General features: G+C 35.5%; 2 long non-coding RNA genes across 3 annotated transcripts in view; one reads left to right on the top strand and one right to left on the bottom strand.

The window, feature by feature from the left end:
• Positions 1–14,639, top strand: part of LOC141503497 (uncharacterized) — a 220,689-nt gene that overhangs the window by 26,611 nt on the left and 179,439 nt on the right. Inside the window, exon 2 of the long non-coding RNA XR_012472863.1 lies at positions 3,247–3,339. This is a non-coding gene — a long non-coding RNA (uncharacterized LOC141503497). The remainder of the gene's footprint in view (positions 1–3,246; positions 3,340–14,639) is intronic.
• The window catches only part of LOC141503490 (uncharacterized), a 91,888-nt gene that overhangs the window by 58,385 nt on the left and 18,864 nt on the right, over positions 1–14,639 (bottom strand). The window lies entirely within an intron of this gene.

Below are 14,639 nucleotides of genomic sequence, written 5' to 3'. Positions count from 1 at the left end.
TTTTTAGCATCTTTTGAGATAAAATGATTTCTAGTTTTTCCCTTATTGATATGCTCAATTATGCTGATCAATTTCCTAATATTGAACCATTCCTACATATCTGGGATAAATTCTTCCTAATCAATCTGTATTATTCTAGTAATCACTTTTTGTAATCTCTTTAATAAATTTTATATAAAAATTTTGCATCAATATTCAATAGGGAGAATGGTCTATAATTTTCACTGTTTTGGGGATTTCCTGGTTTAGATATCAGTACCATGTTGGTGCTTTTGCTATGTTTGAGTTTAAAATTTCTCTTGCTTTATTTTTGACTTCAGTTGAAATATAATATATTGTGCTTCAGGCTTCTGCATTTACCCTGTTTTTCTGATTCAAATGTGTTTCCCATTGCAGAATTTACAGTTTTTAATCCACTCTCCTATCTACTTCTGTTTTATGGGAGCATTCATCCCATTCACATTTTCAGATATTACACACTCTGTATTTCCCTTCATCCTATTTTTACCTTATTTGTAGTTTTCTCTTTTCTTTCCTCCCCACCAACATTTCTCTTCTGCCTCTGGATCAGCCCTTCTTTCTTTAAGCCCTTTCTCTTTTCTTTCTCCCTTTCCCCTTTTACTATTTTTATCTTTAACTTTATCTTGAACTTTACTTTTACTTTGGCCCTTTTATTAGCCCCTACTTCCCTGTAGGGTAGAATAAATTTTTAAAACCCAATGGGGAATATACGTTTTTCAAATTTGTTGAGATCAAATTTATTGAGAATAAGATTTACTCAGTGCTTACACCCTCACTTCTCTTCCTCTAAGATAAAGTCCTTTTGCTTCTTCTTAAGATGTTATTTATCCTCTAGTGCCTTGTCTTCTCCCAGAATAATCCTTCTTTTCATGCCTTACTCTCAAGATCTACGCCTTTTGACTTCCAGCCAAGATGATGGAGAGAAGCTAAGCACTGTGCTAAGGTCTCATGGCTTTCTCTCAGAAAGAATATGATTCAAGCCTCTTTACAGAATTCAAATTCATAAAATCCAGAAAGAACCAAGGAAAAGAACATCTACCAATAAGGTCTGTGTCAGGGAAACATGGTTGTGCCAGGGGCAGAAAACAGAGAGCCAGCACAGGGAATACCTTCAGAGCAGCCTCAGAAGCTTTGGCTTTGTAAGCAGGAAGGAGAGCAGCAGACATCAGTCTTGTCAGTTCCACTGGCTTGGAAGACCAGGGCCTCGTGCCCCATTTTTTCAGAGGTGTCTGTTGTTTTCACTCACTGCATTGCTGTGAGAGAAAGGGACCCTTCCCAGAACAAACACAGTAACAACCTCCTCACCACCACCCCCAACCCCAGGCTCAGATATGGGCAGCAGATATCACTCAGTACTGAGATTAACTAGATAGCCCAGGACACAGCCCATATTGTTCAAGGATAATTCAGATGGTATACCTAGAGAATCCTAATAAATGATCTAAAAAAACTACTAGAAACAATCAACAACTTTAGCAAAGTCATAGAATATAAAATAAACCCTCACAAATACTCAGTTTTTCTATATATTACTGACAAGATATAAAATACTTGTGAGTCAGAAACTCTATGAAAACAACTACAAAACAGTTCTCACACAAGTATAATCTGATTTAAATAACTGGGAAAATATCAACCGCTCATAGGTAGGTCAAAGTAACATAATAAAAATTACAATTCTACTTAAATTAAACTATTTATTTGGTGCCTCATCAATCAAAATTCCAAAAAACATTAAATTGTCTAGAAAAAATTGTAAATAAATTCATATGGAGAAATAAAAAGTCAAGAATTTCCAGGGATTTAATGAAAAAAATGTAAAAGAAGATGGCTTAATCCTACCAGATCTAAAATTATGTTATAAAGCATCAGTCATCAAAACTGTCTAGTATTGGCTAAGAAATAAAGTGGTGGATCATTGGAATAGACTAGGTGCAAAAGTGATAGCAGTAAAGGATTATCATAATCTGCTGTATGAAAAATCCAATGATTCTCTTTGATAAAAACTGTTGGGGACATTAGAAGTTAGTATGGCAGAAACTTGAATTAGACCAACATCTCACACCCTATACCAAGATAAGATCAAAATGGGTGCAAAATTTAGACATAAAAAACAATATTTTAAGCAAACTAGGAGATCAAGGAATAGTTTACCTGTCAGATCTATGCAAAGTGAAACAGTTTATGACCAAGGAAAAGATGGAGAACATCATTAAAAACAAACTAGATAAAATTGATTACATTATATTAAAAAGCTTTTACATAAATACCATCATTTTAACCAAGATAAAAAGAAATGTAGTAAACTGGGAACCAATTTTTGCAATTAGTTTTTCTGACTAAGGACTCATTTCTAAAATACACAGAGAACTGAGTTATAAAATTAAATATATAGAGAACTGAGTTATTAAAAAAAGTCATTCCCCAATTGACAAATGGTCAAAGGATATACAAAGCCAATTTATAGATGAGGAAATCAAAGTGATCTAATCCTATGAAAAATTGCTCTAAACCATTACTAATTAGAGAAATGCAAATTAAAGCATCTTCTTCACACCTCTCAGACTGGCCAATGTGACCAGAAAGGATAATGAGCAATGTTGGAGGGCATGTGGGAAATGCATTGATGGTGGAGTTGTGAATTGATCCAGCCTTTCTCAAGAGCAATTTGGAATTATGCCCAAAGGGCAATAAAAATGTTCATGCCCTTTGATCCAGCAATACTACTACTGGTTCTATACACTGAAGAGATCATGAAAAAGAATAAAAACATCATTTGTACAAAAATATTCATAGCAGCCCTTTTTGTGGTTTCAAATAATTGGAAAATGAGTGAATGTCCATCAACTGGGGAATGGCTGAAGAAATTGTGGCATATGTACATTATGGAACACTATTGTTCTACTAAGAACTAGGAGGAATGGGAATTCAGAGAAGTCTGGAAGGATTTGCATAAAATGAAGTTGAATGAGAGTAGAACCAGAAGAATATTGTACACTATAACAGCAATGTGGGGTTCATGATCAACCTTAATGAATTTGTTCATTTCATCAGTGCAAAGGTCAGGGACAATTTTAGGGTATCAGTGATGGAGAATGCTATCTTTATCCAAAGAATAATTGTTGGGTGTAAACAAAGACAAAAGACTATTACCTTTAATTTTTTTAAAAAAAGTTATCTTAATATGTAATTTTACTATCTCTTATATTTCATTTTTTCCTATAGGCTATGATTTCTCTCTCAACACATTCAATTTTGATCATATCATGGAACCAATGTAAAGACTGTCACACTACCTTCTGTGGATGGTGGGGATAGGTAAGTAAGATTGGGGAAAAATTGTAAAATTCAATAAAAATTAAAAGTTCAAGAACTATTCCCTTTAATTTAGAAAAAACAGATATCTTATTGTCTGATCTTGTTATCTCTAAGACTTTTTGTTTCCTCCTTAAGGATATGATTTCTCTCTCATTACACTCAATTTGCATCAATGTACAAGATGGAAACAAATTGATTTCTGTGGGGGTGGGGGTGAGGGAGGGAAGTAAGATTGGGGGGAACATTGTAAAACTCAAATAAAATCTTTAATTAAAAAAAGAAAAAATAATAAAATTTTAAAGATATTTGCTCTGATGGAAGTGGAATTCCAAAGGACTGCTTTATTGATTGATGAGCATTCATTTCTATTTGTCCAATTCTAATTTTAAGGGTTTTATTTTCTTCAGTTAGGTTTTGTGTTTCTTTTTCCAGGTAGTTAATTTTACTTTTAAATGAATTGTTCTCCTTTTCCAGTTGGTTAATTTTACTCTTTGATGAATTATATTCCTTTTTTTCAGTTGGTCAAATTTACTTTTTCATGAGATACATTCTTTTTCCATTTTGTCACTTTTACTTTTAAAGTAACTGACTTCTTCAATTTTTCATAATTTTTCTGCAGAATTCTCATTTCTTTTCTCTGTTTTTCTTCTTCCTTTTTTTCTTTGCTTTTTAAAAATCCTTTTTTGAGTTATTCCAAGAAGTCTTTTTTGAGTATGAGACCAATTCATAAACTCCTTTGTGGTTTCACAATAGGAATTTTGTCACTGCTTTCCTCTTCTGAGATGGGGTTTTTATCCTCTCTCAGTATATTTGCAGTTTTGCTCATTTTTACTCAGTTTTTTGTTGATTTTTTTTTTGCTCATTTTGATAGTTAAACTCTGTTCCTGGGCCACAGGGTATATAGTCCTAAATTTTTTGTGCTCAGGCCAGAATCTGGTACCTGGCTTACTGCTTGACCATGGCATTGCTTAAAGAGGAGTTTATTTCCTGCTTTAGGGTAGCAATGGAGAACCACTTCCCATCATGTTGTCCATGCAGCCATTTGTTCCCTGCATTACCATGATCCAATCAGTACTGGCTGATTCACTAGTATTCTTAGGCTTTGAACTTTGTCTTCTAAATTGGGGTTAGGATTCTCATTGTTGACCTATCATCACAATGCTGACTTGCTGGGCCTTCACTTGAGCTGTGCTGTGGCTAACAGCCTCCCCCTGGCTTTCCAGCTCTCCTGCCTATTTTACCCAGGTGAGACAGACCTTTACTGAAGTTCCTCCACTCTATCTTGAGTTCAGAACTTACTTCACTCTTTTTTTGTGGAATTTGAAGCTTTAGGGTCTTTGTAGAAAGACTTCATTTAAAGTTGTTTCAGGAAAAGTTCTGGGAGCTTCCTAGCTTTGCATTATCATCTTGCTTCTACCAAAAAAGTCCTGTTTTCTCCAAGTTTTACTTCATAAAGATTTCAATTTCCTTGTCTATATGATTTAGAAATTTCTATTTCAGTCATATAATTCCTTTTCTGAGGTTATTAGGTTTCTGAGTATCACTACTCTACCATATGTTTTTCCAGTTCTCTTCCTAAAGCATGAATCTTGTGATTTATGTCCACACAATCTGACCCCCTCACCAAGATCTCCAAATTTGAGTCCTTTCATTATCCCCATTGCCTTGAAGGTAAAATTAAAACTTTTCAGCTTGGAATTTAAAGCTATTAATTAACTGATCCCAACCTGAAATCCTCACATTATAAATTTATTTAGGTACTATATATTTCCAGTAGAATATAAGTTCTATGAGAGCAGGGTCCATTGGCATTCTCATTCTCTCTCAAATTCAAGGGTCTAGTACAGTGTTTCAAACATAGCAGTCATCTAATCTCCATTGAATTGCTTTTTTCAATAATTAGCTTTATTATGAGTGATGGCAAATTACAACCTAGATGATAGTTTCACAAATATACTTTTTGTTTCACAATATACTTATCTTTCAATATATTTCCAATATATTCATGAGCTGTTCAATGTGAAGATCACCTCGAACACTCTACAAATGATTTTTTTTATACATTACTAAATATAATACCCCCTCCCCCCAAAAACAAAGACCCTCATGAACAATAATGTGAAAGAGAAAAAATAAAAAAATCATAAAAAATGTGCTTCAGTCTGCGTTCCAACACCACCAGGACTGTCACAGGTGGATCACATTCTTTATGATAAGTCCATCACAAAACCTACTTCCATATTTTTCCACTGTTGCCATGGCTGATCACAGCTTCCTCCATTCATACTTCTCTACTACCATATACTATATTTTCTCTCTCTCCTTTTACTCTGTCACTCCTCTTAAATGTGCTGTAGGGTAGCTTTGATGCACAGCAGACTGATCACTGGTCCTGGGGCCAAGAGGCCCCAAGCCCACATACCACCCGTAAGGTCCAGCAACCACCCGGCCCTGTGGTCCTGGACAGGCCATCCAATCCCAATCCTTTGCAAGAAGTAAAAAAGAAAATGTGTTATATCTGACCACTCTCCCCCTGGTCCACTCTCTCCTCTATCACTCACATTCGCATCTTCCCCCATCCCCCTTCTCTCCTTCTTACTCTATATGTCTATACCCCATTGAGTATATATGCTGTTTCCATTCTGAGCCACCTCTGATAAGAGAGAAGATTCCCCCATTCCCCCTCACTTTCCCCCTTCCATATCATTGCAATATCTCAATGTAATAAAAAAAAGCTTATATGAAATATCTTAGCCTATTCCACCTCTCCTCTCTTACTCCCATTTCATTTCCCTTTTAGCCACTGACTCCATTTTTACAATATATTAAATCTTCAAATTCAGTTCTCTCCTGTGCTTCATGTATAAAAGCTCCTTCTACCTGCTCTATTAAATGAGAAGTTTCTTATGAGTATTACTAGTATCATTTTTCTTTGTCAGAATACATGTAGTTCATCATTGAGTCCCTCATATTTTACCCTTCTCTTCCTTTCTCTATGCTTCACCCGAGTCCTGTATTTGAAGATCAAACTTTCTGTTCAGCTCTGGTCATTTCAACAGGAACAATTGAAATTCTACTGGTTCACTGAAAGTCCATCTTTTTCCCAGGAGGAGGATGTTCATTTTTCTGGGTAGTTGATTCTTGTTTGCATTCCGAGCTCTTTTACCTTCCGGAATATTACATTCCAAGCCCTATGAGCCCTTAATGTAGTTGTTGCCAAGTCCTGTGTGATCCTGACTGTAGCTCCACTATATTTGAATTGTGTCCTTCTGGCTGCTTTTAATATTTTCTCTTTGACCTGGAACTTGGCTATAATATTCCTGGGGATTTTTTTTTTTAGTCTTTTTATGGCAGAGATTCTCTCAATTTTTATTTTGCCCTGTGCTTCTGGGATATTTGGGCAATTTTCTTGTAGGAATTCTTTAAAAATGAGGTCAAGGCTCTTTTCCTGATCACGACTTTCAGGTATCCCAATAATTTTAAAATTATCTTTCCTGATTCTGTTTTCCAGATCAGTTGTTTTTGCAATGAGATGTTTGACATTTTCTTCTAATTTTTCATTCTTTTGGTATTGAAGTATTGTGTCTTAACCTCACAAAGTCAACATCTTTCTTTACCTCCATTCTAGATCTGAAGGATTTGTTTTCCTCAGAGAGCTTTCTTATCTCTTTTTCCATCTGGCCAGTTTGGCTTTTTAAAGCATTCTTCTCCTTAATAACTTTTTGAACTGTTTTATTCATTTGACCTAAGCTGGTTTTTAACATGTTATTTTCTTCAGCATTTTTGTGGATCTCCTTGACTAAGTTGCTGACTTCATGTTTTTCCTGCATCTCTCTCATTTCTTTTCCCATTTTTTTTCTATCTCCATTACTTGATTTTCAAAATCTTTTTTGAGCTGTCATAGCCTGAGTCCAGTTTTTGTTTTTCTTGGAGTCCTTAGATGCAGAAGCTTGTACTTCCTCATCTTCATATTGAGCATTTTGATCCTTCTTGGGATCATAGACAATGTATTTCTCAATGGTGTTCCTCTTTTTTTCTGTTTACTCATTTCCCCAGTCTGTGCCTGGTTTTGGGGTGCTTTCTGAAATTTTCAGTATTATTGGGGCACCTCCAACAAGAATCTCAGTGTGTGTGTGTGAAGTTCTGTCTTCCCTCCTGATCTGTGAATGACTACAAAACCCTCTGCCATGCGGCTGAGGTGGGGAGGGGGGCTGCTGTTCTATGGGGGGCCTAGGCTGTGATTAGGATCCGAATGTGATCCTAATGTGATCCAGGGTCCTGTTCCAGGGACAAAGGACAGACCTCAGAATTGTCTCTCCACTCCCCTACCTAGGCTGAGTACTTAAGGCTGAGTTGCCTGGGGGCACCTGATTACGGATTGTCTGCTGGTTCCTGGATCTGGGCTGCCACAAAGGCCTTGCTGCTCACTGAGTGCCCTGCCCTGAGGGCTAGGTTTCACATGCTCTCTCTGGCAGAGGTCCCCCTGTTGATCTTCCTAGTTGTGCCCAGTGCTCCCTGGGGTGGAAACTGCCCCCGCTGCCATGAGCCATCAGGCTTCCTGGAGCTGCCTCCAGGAGGCTGAATTTCCTTCACTCTGGTGAGCTGCCCCTCTAACCCCCTGGAATGGAGCCTTTCCACTATTTTCTAGGTTACCTTGGTCTGGAGAACTGCCTCACTAGATCCATCTGTCTTTTCTGTCTTTCGAAAATTTAGTTGAGTCATTGTTTTATGAGTTTTAAAATATTATAGAGAGAGCACCTAAGAGAGGCTCTTCCCCTGTAGCCATCTTGGCTCCACCCATGCTTTTTTTTTTACAAGGCAATAGGGTTAAGTGCCTTGCCCAAAGTTATACAGCTAGGTAATTTTTAAGTGTCTGAGGTCAATTTGAACTCAGGTCTTTCTGACTCCAGGGCTGGTGCTCTATCCACTGTACCACCTGGATGCCCCAATCTCGGTTGAATTGGATTGGGAAATCTTTTTTGGATTGATAATTTGGGTAGGAGTTGAGATAAATTACTTCTGTATTGTCTTCAAGTATGAATTTCTATGATTCTATGTCTAGGGTTTTTTGTTGTTTTTGTTTGGTTTTTGCTTTTGGCAAGGCAATGGGGTTAAGTAACAGCTAGTAATTACTATGTGTCTGAGGCCACATTTGAACTCAAGTCCTCTTGACTCCAGGGCTGGTGCTCTACCCAGACCTGGCTGTACCACCTAGCTGCCCCAATGAGTAGGGTTTTTGCAGAATGGGACATTATTGGTATTACCCTTTCTATGACCCTATGACCCTATGAGAGAGATGGTGACTAGAGACATCCTGTCATTTCCTCCTCATCATATCACCCAATCTAAAGGGTTTCTTTAATGTCCAACAGTATTAGTCAATGGATCCCAGGACAACTTTTCTTCTATAATTTCCCCAAAACTTTAGAGTTAGTTCCAGACTTTTGCTTGATATATAAACTACTAAAGTCTTTTAGAATGGCAGCTAACAGACTTCAGGGTTATCCCACAAACAAACTTGCATTTTTCTTTTTGTGACTGAGGATTTGGTGCTGTTTTACAGATTATGCTTGATCTCTTACATGTGAAGTCTAAGATAAAAGTGAATATTAAAATGGAAAAAAAGTTGGATTCAAAAGTCTAAAATCAGTTGTACATTTTCCAATCTGCTTTCCAATCTACTTTTATTCCAAACATCTCAAGGTCAAATCTTACATGGAAGAATAATGGGTTCATTCAACTTCAGAACTGAAAAGGATAACTCACTACCTTACAAAGTCATCTCTTGGATATCTCTCATTGTTAGATGTGCAAAAAACTGCTTTCATCCAGAAGGCTCATCTGAAAAATACTATCTATATAGTATAGATAGTATTAATGCTATATTACAGATGAGGAAAGAAATTCAGAGATTAATTGCTTTGCATATAGCTACATAGTAAACATCACAAGCCAAATTTTAGTCCAGGGCTTTCTTGATTCCCAGACAAGCTTTTTATTCCCTATATCATGGCCTTTCCTTACTGTGCTTATCTACAAGTCTTTAGTGGAATATGAATTTTGAACACTCAGCATATATTTATTGATTGACTAGATAACTAGTAGACACAAAGAAATTTTTTTTATCTTTGTCTTGGGTAAAATCACAGAGGCTTCGACTCTAAAAGCTGGAAGGGAACTCAGGTCCAACCCTACCTAAGCATCCCTGACAAGTGGTCAGCCAGAAATTAGGAATGCTTCAGTTGAATCTGGTCTGGTTATACTTACTTTTCAGAGTTGCTAAAATAGATTACAAGGGACCCTATGCTCAGTATAAAGACAAGATTCATCTGAAAATACAAGTGACAACAAGAAAATGTGCAAATTAATTTATGTTCTCTGTCTGTCTCTATTTTGCTACCTAATTGATAACTACTCAAACCTCTCAATGGTGCACAAAATATTGTTATTTTCCTTTATTCTGTTGTATGAATACCTTGAATTGAACAAGCCATGTGTTTTAACAATTCATGTCCCTCTGCTCTAACTTGTGGTTGGTATCTATTTCTGTAAAATGTTGACAATATTCATGATAAGTTACCATTAAAAATTGTTGGAAGCAACAAATGAGAGAAATAAAGCACAGAATAAATATAAAGGCATTATATCAGTGTCAATTACCATTAATTAGGGCTTGTTTCAGTAATCATAGGTTGAATGCAGAGGTGTGCTGGAACTGATTCATAAAAGCTGACTTAAATTTTCAGCCTGAGTATTTACATGTATTGGCACATGATACAAATCAGGGCTTAATTTATTGTTTTATTTATTGTCTAGACTTAAGAATGTAATGGAGAAAAACATTAATAATGCAGATTCAATTTAAAAGAATTTCATATTTACATTATCCCTCTCCCAGAGAGCCTGCTGTTAAACACTTACCAGTACATCCTGGTTCCATCTGGTAAAGGGAAAGGCTAAGTAAAATGTAAAAGGTAAGCACCTTGAGGCTACAGGCTGTTTCATTTTGGACTTTGTATTACCAATGTCTTCACTGTATTTGGTATATAATGTTAGATTAGTAAGTGTTCAATAATGGATTGATTGATTACAACACATACGTTATATTGGAATCCTAGCAATGTTCAGTGATCTAGATATTTTCCTGGTCTTTTCTACCAGTATTAGTGTCTTTTTATTTTATGTTTTGTATATGTTTATACATGTAAATATTTTTCTTACTTGGATGGTAAGCTCCTGAGGGTAGGAACTCTTTTTTTTTGTTTCTTTGTTTTGCTTTTCTTTGTATCCTTAGTCCAAATGATATATGGTGGGTGATTAATAAATGCTTACAGGTTGAGTGAGCAAAAGAGACCCTCATCCTATTGCATAAACCCCATCTTGGCTCCTTCTTATGAGAGAACATGAACAAACATCACAAAAAATGAATAAATCTGGATGAGCTGAAATCTCCATCATTCAAAGAAGACTCTACATTGAGGAGATCACTAATCCTACATGGTTTTAAATTAATAGCCCCATTATTATTATCATTATGATCATTCTTATTCTTCTCAGTATATATTATTCACCTTATTTTTCTTATCTTACCCAGAAAATGGAGATTGAAATGACCCTAAGACAAGTTACTATTCTGTTCCTATTAGTATCTTAAGTATTAACTTCAGTTTATAATTCTCTTGCTTCCATTCTATAAGCATATGCTTTGAAGTCTATCTTGTCACCCTTCTCCCATGTGAAGTTTTCCTTGATTGCTCCTTACCATAGCAATTTCTTCCTTCTCCAAAATGCTATTAATAGTCTGTGATATTTAATTAGACAATTGAATCTGTGTTGTATTTTAATTCTATTCAAAGATAATTAAGCACCTACTATAATAATGCTCTGTGCTGCCCTCTGGGGAAACAAAGGGAGAAACAAAGACACAGATCTTGACATCCATGATCTTATGATCTAAAAGAGGCACAAAAGAGATTCACAAATTCTATGGCTCACTAGTTATGTCAAGTGTTAAGTTTAGTCTCTTGAATGAGACAGCAACTTCATCAAAGGTTGGGACTATTTCTTTTATTCTTTAATCACTCTAACACCTAACATAGTTGCTAGCGCACAAAAGACACTTTAAAAATTGATTGAATTAAGGGGAAAGGATTAGGGATGTTATTCTCTAACAATTTCAAAAAGCTTTTGGGGAAAACCTCTTAATCTCCAGTCTAGAATTACCTCTTCATTTCTGACTATTTGCTCACTTGCCTGCCAGTAGGCAGGGAAGAGAAAACATAAATCCAATATGTTATTTTAGTAAAAACTTCCATCCCCAATTATCCATAATCCAAATCAAGCTTTGTTATGTATGAATGATACATGGAGTCCTTTTGTTCCCCACTCATTTCAACATCCCATGAAATACATACCTTACCAAAGACATTATGGTAAACATAGTCAAGATTAAATCTTTGTACTTCCATAATAAAGGATTTGTGAACTTCAGGCACTAGGTCCTAATGTCCTCTGAAGACTTTAAGCCTTCTTTATAGCACTTTAATTGTGTTATAAAAATAGATAACTACATTCTATAAAGAATGGACTTTTTGTTGTGAAAAAAATGTACTTAAAATTATACCTTGCTGTACTTTTCCATGGGTACATTTTTGGTATACTTAATAAATGTCATATTAAAATATATACCTTCCTGTATCTTTTAATGGGTTGTTCATCTGCTTACCTGGCTTATTTTTAGTTCCAGCTCTGAAAGTAGAACTGGAGGTCTTGCCTTTGTGCTTCCCGAAACACTATTTCATTTACTTGAAATGTCATTTCTCCGGTGCCTATAAAATTCCTAAACTTTCTTCAAGATCCCACACATTGACTATCAAATCTTTTCTTTTCCTACCAGTAAGAGAAACTTTTTTCATTCAGTCAGTCACCAAGCATAAACACCCACCAAATGCAGGGCACTATTTTAAGTGCTGAAGGAAATATAAAGTTAAGATAGGATATATTCCTTGAACTCACGGAGTTTACAGTCTAGTGTAATAACACAACATTTGTAGCATTCTTATTATACTTATGGTTCATTGCATGTAGAATAGTTATTTCAGGTATGTATATCTTACATTCCTTACTAGACAATAGGCTCTATACAAGCAGGGGACCAGATATCATTCTTCTTAGAAGGGGTTTCCAAACTCTATTTAGATTTCTCCATAGTCTTTTGCTCAGGGGTGTTTTTACTGAGCAAATAAATGTTGGTAGTTGGCTACAGGAGGCTCAAATGCATGTTCAGAAGATGCTGTGTTAGGATTATTGTAATTTAAAGAGGCAAAATTTTTCAAATTTCTATTTTACTTCCAAATAACTAGTTTTAGGATGTTCACTGACTTAACTGTTCATAGAGAACTACCATGTGTAATTACTAATAAAATCTTGTTTTAAAGAAAAGAACTATTGGTACATGGGAGAATGCATTGAATGATCCAAATTGGGTTTAGATGGTCCCCAAAGTTGACGCCACAGATCTGGGAGAGTCTGTGAAATCACTTCAAGGCAGTCAAGATCTGAATCCAAGAAGGGTTTTTACAACTTGAATGTACAGAAACAAGTTCCATCACTGTCCATCTTCAAAGTCAGTTAAGATTTATTAGCAACACAATCAGTGCTAATTTTCAACCTCTTCACCTTAATAATCTCCTACACTCCCATTCACCAGTCTTGCAGTCCTACAAATTTCCCAGTATCCCTGGGACCTCAGAAGGCATCAATCCTTCAGGGCAGTTATAATCCAGTATCTCCTACAATAGCTAAACTGATAGCATTAGTAAAATCATCATTTCCTTAGTATCTCCTCCCTCCATCATATTAAAAGGGAAGATACAGAAACAAATGGAAGATTAAAAAGTTAGGATCACATTGATCTCTTTGCTTGGAGCAAACTAAAAAAACAGAACAAAGTAATTCCAAAACTTCTCTATTATACATTATTTTCAGGGCAGAGACTAACACCTAAGACAGGGTCTTGTATTTACTAATGGCTCAAAAATATTTGTTGATTTGAAGGGAAAATACAGAAAACAGGATCACAAATTATTAATGAACTTAGAAACTTTCTTTTTAAATTTTAATTTTTGTTAAGACAATGGGGTTAAGTGACTTGCCCAGTGTCACACAGGTGGGTAATTATTAAGTGTCTGAGGTCGGATTTGAACTCAGGACCTCCTGATTCCAGGTGCTTTATCCACTGTGTCACCTAGCTGCCCCTGAATTTAGAAAATTTTGAAAACACTGTAAAAGAAGTAGTTCAATTTTTACTCAAGTGCCTTTGGTTAGGGATGTAATTCTTCTAACAGAAATAGGTTGGAATTGAAGCCATTTAATCAACTATTACTAAAAGTAAATGAATTTGCTTCTCATACAGCTAAATTTAATAACATCTTAAAAATCAAAATGCAAATAAAATCTGAACTGGAAAAGGAAAGAATTAAGGGTAAATTTAGGTACAGGAAAATTCATCATAGAGAAAACCAGGAGTGAATAGTTTTCATTTTTGTTTCTAGCACTGCATCATGGAGCTACAAAACTTTTCCCATTATTTCATTTTTTATAGATGTAGTGATAAAAATTTGGGGGTGGGGAAGAAAAACTGGAAGCAAAGTGAGTGTTTAATTTAATTCTCCCATATAGCCTTGTTAGATGACTAGACATCCTATACCTAAGAAAGGATATATATTTACTCATTTGGTGTTAACCAGTCAATGAAATTTTGATGCTGAGTTCAAAAGTTAAAGAAATCACATCCACACATGCACACATATTTTTGGCTTGACCAAGTTCAGACTGAACTGATTTTTTAAAACTTGAGAAAGGTACTAAATTTTAAGTAAAGTAATTTTTTAAAAAAACACTTCTAAAATAATTAAGGCTTAGTGGTATTTAAATGAAGTCTTTTAAACATATTTAAGGTAATACATTTAAAAAAATTAGAAACATGCTTCTCTTTTTTCAGTTTAATATACCTGTGATTTAAATGTTATTATATATGGCTTCTTGCATCCTTGGGCGATATGTCCCCATGGCTGATTAAGACTTTCAGGGAGGAAAGAAAAATCTCTTTTCAAATCAGCTACTATGCACTGAAACAATGAAAGGACAATAAGATGACACAAAAGTCAAAAAGGGATAATTAAAAATGATGTTGCAAGTTAGCAACTAGACATTTCTGATTAGACTTGATTAATCATAGGCAGTAATACAAGCTACTTACCAATACACAATCCCCAAAGGTCTGTGCTGAGAACAGCAAG

This window comes from Macrotis lagotis, chromosome 1, assembly GCF_037893015.1.
Source record: "Macrotis lagotis isolate mMagLag1 chromosome 1, bilby.v1.9.chrom.fasta, whole genome shotgun sequence".
Lineage (NCBI taxonomy): Eukaryota > Metazoa > Chordata > Mammalia > Peramelemorphia > Peramelidae > Macrotis > Macrotis lagotis.
The sequence above is the reverse complement of the archived record's forward strand: the minus strand, read 5'-3'. Positions and strand labels throughout refer to the sequence as shown.